At 31.6% G+C, this 6,212-nt stretch overlaps 1 pseudogene; it reads left to right on the top strand.

Annotated features, from left to right (window-relative positions):
- Positions 1-245: 245 nt before the first annotated feature.
- Positions 246-4,501, top strand: LOC131622491 (vesicle-associated membrane protein 721-like; annotated as a pseudogene).
- Positions 4,502-6,212: the final 1,711 nt, after the last annotated feature.

Genomic DNA, 6,212 nt, shown 5'->3' with positions numbered 1-6,212 from the left:
AATTTAGATGCATTATTTAAATATTATTCGTTCCATTCTCGACTTGGAATACATTTTTTATAATTGTAAAATTTTTTAAAAAATTATGAATTTAAGAAAATTACAAATAAATAATTATATTAAGAATCATGCGAAAAAAACACCATAAAGATCCATTTTAATCTTATCTTGACTAATTTTGACTAAAATTTTAAATAATTTTTGCATTCTGCTTTACAGCAAGACAGTGAAAACCTCTCTTTCAAATTTCAAATCAATTCAACCAAATTCACAAAACCCTTCTCTCTCTCATTTCTCTGTAACTTCTCCTTCACTTCCTCCTTTCTCTCTCTACAAAAACCTAGAGAGAGAAACAACCATCAACAACGAGATCCAAAACCATTCTCAGATCTCTTCTTAATTCGTAACCAAAGCAACTATTCACTACAGCATCTTGAAATTCAATGGCGAACAACCAGAATCAGAAGCCTCTGATCTACGCATTCGTTTCTAGAGGAACTGTTATCCTCGCTGAATTCACTGAATTCAGTGGTAACTTCAACTCCATCGCGTTTCAGTGCCTTCAGAAACTTCCTTCTAGTAACAACAAGTTCACGTATAACTGTGATGCTCACACATTCAACTACCTGATTGATAATGGTTACAGTACGTACGTTATTCCCTTCGATCTAGTGCTTTTTTTGTACTCATCGTGTTCGTTTCTATGCTCAATTGCTTATTTCGATTGTTCTATTCACACTTGTTGTTTTTCCATAATTGCTGCATGTAAACCCTAAATCATTCGATTACTGTGTGGTTTTACATTTTTTTTTATCAGGATTTTCTGTTTTGCATGATTTTTAATCTTTGTAGTGTTGCTGCTTGGATTGGTAGAAGCAATGAGTCATATGCTAGCATGTGTTTTACAATGGATATAGTTTTTGTATGTGTTTTGTATGGAATTTGAATTGGTAGTGTAAAAACAGAAGATCTGACTATACGGGTGAAGTCTTCATGTTATTCGTGCAATGCTATGATCTTCTTAATGTTAGATGAGGTTACAAATCATCTATCTTGGGTTTTTTATTCATTGGTCACTGTTTATATTCATTGGTATTTCTGATTTTAGAGGTTGCCTTTTAAATTGTAATTTTATGATTTTATCAACTGATAATGCTTTTGTTGATGCTGCTGCTTATGTTTATTGGTGATATTTAGAAGAAATATCTGACTTTTGGGATTTGCAGCATATTGTGTGGTTGCAGATGAATCAACTGGAAGACAGGTTCCCATGGCCTTTCTAGAGCGTGTCAAGGATGATTTTGTGTCAAAATATGGTGGTGAAAAGGCTTCTACAGCTCCTCCCAACAGCCTTAACAAGGAATTTGGGTATTAACATTCTGCTCTAAACTTTTGAAGTTTAAGCTGGTGAGTTTATATTGTTATTTTGGCTCATGTGTTAACCTCTCTGCACAGGCCAAAGTTGAAGGAACATATGCAGTACTGCGTTGATCATCCTGACGAGATAAGCAAGCTTGCAAAGGTGAAAGCTCAGGTTTCTGAAGTTAAAGGTGTCATGATGGAGAATATTGAAAAGGTAGAGAAAAATTCAAATTATTTTGGTCAATGTTTTGTCATGTTCATGCATTTGTACTTGTGAAGTATTGATATTGATATATGTAAAAGTTCAACTCAGGATTCCAGCTGTTAATCTTTGGCATCACTACAAGCAGATATTATTTTTCACTACATTTTATAAACTCTGGTGTCTAAATTTTATTGAACCTAAACTTATGTTACAAATTTTCAACAAAAACTAATGAAAAAAGGTTATGCTTAAATTAGTTGATTCAATTATTTGTTAACTTTAAATAAATGGAAAAAAGCAAATCAACTTCAAATGTTTTATGTGGCACATATTAATGGTAGTTATTTTATAATATGGTAAGGTTATAGAGTATGATGGAATTCATGAATGATTTTTCCATCAATATTGCACAGGTTGGGAGGGATTTATTTACTCTAAGAGCGGTTCTTCTCTTTCACTCTGTTTAATGATTTTCCATTGAATGCAAATTCAACAAATCCATCTATTGAATTGAAACCCCATGTTCACACTAAGTAGACCATGATTTTAAAATTGGTTAATTTGTCATAGCACAACTTTATTTTAACCTATAATATACTTGTTTTACGTATAATTAAATATTGATTATAAGATGCAAAATCATGAATGCTTGATTTATTTGAAATGTGACATACTCGATCATCATATTTACAACTTAATTTGATGATTGAATTTGTTAAGTTCATATCCTACAAAGTCATCCCTATGTACTGGATTCACTCTTATAATACAGATATCAATACATTTTCATATATGTTTTTTTCTCTTTGACTTAAGTATATACCCAATATTTGTATTATTATTATTAACACACTTTCAAGTAAGTTTCTGTTTGTTCAGGATGGGAAAATATCCCTGTTGTTTATGTATTGATGTGTTTTCATTTGAAGTTTTATTCTTTTATATGTGTGTGTTTGTGTGTAGTTTTATTTACAGTTTTCATTTTCATAAAATATAAATAATTGTTTATATGATTTGCTTACCCGCAAGAATTTCATTTCATATAATGAATCAGTGAAGAGTCTATTGGGCATGACTCAGACTGAATATTGGATGATTTATTTACCTGCAAGAATTTTCTTTGATGGACGTGCTTGTGAACTGTGAACATAGTTCCTTTTCATTTCTAACATTTAATTTTTTAAATAACAATTCTTGAAAGATAAAAAGAGAAGAAGAAATAGTTGTGTGATGTGTATTAATGACACATAATCATATTGATTAATGTATTTATGTGGGATCCAATGTCAGTTTTAATTCATCATTTGATTCAAATCAGAGACATGTTTATAATTCATCACTCTCAAGTTGCATGGTTTAAATCACAAATCTTGTGACTTTAATATCTCACTGCCAATCAATCACATGTTTGTAATTTATGTAGGTTCTAGACCGAGGAGAAAAGATAGAGCTTCTGGTGGACAAGACTGATAACCTTCATCACCAGGTTAGTATGTAGTTTATGTGCACCTTCCAGTTCTCTATAGTATATCATAGTTGGCAGACTGAAGTTTATGATAAAAATTGTACTTGGAAACGAGATTTCTCTTTTGGTGTCTTGGTTCTTTTGAAGTGGATACTAAGTTTTGCGTTGCTACTATAGAAATCTTCCCACTTTGTTATCTCTCAGATAGTCACACTTCCCCTTTTGTGTTTAAAGAAATATGTGTGTGCAACTTCCCGGTTTTTTATGTACCAGTATATCAACAATAAACCCATTTTTCTTTTCTTTTACAAACCAGTTAAACATATTGGTATTAATGTGATATTGTAGTCTATATCTTCCATTTTTCTCTTTCCCTTTCTTGCTACCATTATGGTAATTCTTTCTTTCTACCATTAGGGTAATTCTCTCTCTTACAAGTTACAACTTACAAACCTGTCTGCAAAAGTCATGAAAATCATTTTTAGGGGCAGCAGCATGAAGGTACTAAGCATGTTCTTCAATGCTTCCTTCTTCAATCTGGATGCAATGTTCTCTATCTCAAGGAAATTTTTTTCTTATTTGAAGAGGTTCATCCTCAAATCCGTAATCCCTTTTGTTTCCTTTTTAGGAGTGGTAAAGTCGTTTGGTGGTTTGGGGGGAGGTATATAGGGGTTGGAATGTGAAGAAAGTCCCAAGTTCGATTCCTCCCGCTAACAATTAACATTTGCCCATTTAAAATCCACAATCCCCTTGGCCTTTCTGGCCAAGCAATTGGACAAGAAAATCACATCCTTTGTATACTATGAACAAACCTTAGAGAGAGAGAGAAAGTGCTGCATGTGTCATTTGAGTTGCTGTATGCTATTTGTATTGGTTTCGTGCAGATAATTTAACATCTGATCTGACATTCTGTCTCATATAATCAAATGTTGAATTTGCTTAGAGTTATAGAATCTTCTTTACAGTTTACATAAGCATGATGGTTACCTCTATATAGTATGCATTATTAGAATTTGACTGCATACTAAAAAAATTGTTCAAATTCACATTTTCACATTTCTTGTTCCAGTATAGTTTTGATTGTGGATTGTGGTAGCATGATTTTATAATTTTTTCTTTCAGGCACAAGATTTCAGGAGTTCTGGAACCTCCATACGTCGAAAAATGTGGCTACAAAACATGAAGGTTAAGCTGATTGTATTGGGAATTTTGATAGCCCTGATCCTCATAATAGTCCTTTCTGTGACTCGGGGGCATTAAGCACCATTCTCTGTGGTATTTTATTGTTATTCCAACGTTGTGATAATCCAAGGTAAGATGTCAATGTATGGCATGTGTTTGTATGTAATATAGATTACAAATCCCTTGAAGTTCTCACTTTGTTTTACTTTTTTAGAACAGAGCTCTTGAATATAAATTCTGTTGTCTGTTTGAAGTTTGATTTCCATTCACATCATTCATATTGATATTGTCATCAATCATGTAAATTGTTTCCTTCGTGATCTTATTCTTTAATGTTTCCGAATCTATCATTTTTCTGTGTTTTTTTTCATTACACAAGGATGGAGAAACTCATGTATACTTAGAAGTGTTCATGACTCACTTTGATATTAAAAGATTTTGTTTGCTGTTATTTTCCCAAATTTTCCAATCCAGATATTATTTTATATCTTACCTTCAGTGGTTTTTCTGCAAAGGTTATTTTATATCTTACTACATTCTAACATAGAATTGTTCATGCCAAGATTAAACTCGGATACACCCAATCCAATTGATTTATATCACACGTTTTACTGCATGAGTCATTAGTAACAATACTCTGATACATGAGTATAGAGGAGCAGTATTCAACCTATATAAAGAATTAATACTACGTTGTGAAGCAAGTTTAAAACTACTTTGGTTAGTCTCCCTTGGCTCCTAATACTCCAAAGTTGTGCAAAGTAAAGGCGTTCATATTGTCATGTAGGCCTGATTGTACTTATTAGACTGGATCAGACTGGATCGTCGATGGTCTTCAATAGTGGGATGTATCTGCAAGGTATTCCGATGCTAAAGTGAGAAGAGAAAGCAATCAGAGTGCAAGTACAAGGTAAGAGTGAGAATGAATGAAGTTTTCCGACCCTCTAATGAAAGAGGGTATTTATAGCCCCTAACGCGGTGCCAAGATTTCTTCATTTTGGGTTGGTTGAACCGTCCGTAGGGTTGGAAAGGAGGTTGTTAAAAATAGTGATTGAACAAAGACAAAAAAAGAGAGACCTAAGTAGTAATGAAGTTACAGTGAACAAAGACAAAAAAAAAGAGAAACCTAAGTAGTAATGAAGTTACAGTTTTATATTTGAAAGGTTGATCATAGAAGCAATCTACTTATTACAATGGAGTGGTATTAAAAGGATAAAAAATACATGCACTTAATTTTTGATTTGCATACTTATTAAGATGGAGTGGTATTAAAAGGATAAAAAATACATACACTTTAATTTTTATTGATTTGCATTGGGTGTGTGATATAGTATCTAGAGATATTTTGTGAAAACCATAAAAAAGAAAGCGGTTAACATTGCTTATCTCTGAGCTATCAAGAATATGTACGAGGGAGTCTTGACTAGGATACATGCCAAAGAAAAATGATTTTCTAAAACCGTTTTTCAAAATATTACAAGTTTTTTTATATTCGTTTTTTCTAAAATGAAACATTTAATTTGACATCCTATAACTTAAACATACATAATTGAAGACCAAAATTTAGTCAAAATCATAATATTTTCAAAAAGTTGTATTTCAAAAATGATTTTTATGAAAATCTATTTGAAATAGCTTCAAAATTTGAAATTTTGATATCCAAAATTTTTCCCCATAAATAGATGAAATACCTAAAATCACATTTTAAGAATAACTATTCAAATAAAATTTTCATTTGAAGCTTTTATAAAAAGTTTTTTTGTAAAAATTTTTTTCACAAAATTTTGTAACACTATAAAAATCATTTTTAAAAAAAGCCAGAACAAACGGACCCTAAATTTAACTACGGTTCAACCCAAAACCCTTATTTTTTGGGAATTTTTTATTCCACTTCATAGTAAAAAGAAAAACCTTATGAAATTCTTAAAATATCACTTGAAAATCGGAATTATATTTTCGGTACATATTTTTTATAAGTTGCACTTAAATCAGGAAAAG

The sequence above is a fragment of the Vicia villosa genome, unplaced genomic scaffold (genome assembly GCF_029867415.1).
Source record: "Vicia villosa cultivar HV-30 ecotype Madison, WI unplaced genomic scaffold, Vvil1.0 ctg.000030F_1_1, whole genome shotgun sequence".
NCBI classification, from domain to species: domain Eukaryota; kingdom Viridiplantae; phylum Streptophyta; class Magnoliopsida; order Fabales; family Fabaceae; genus Vicia; species Vicia villosa.
This window is presented reverse-complemented; position numbering and strand designations above follow the sequence as displayed.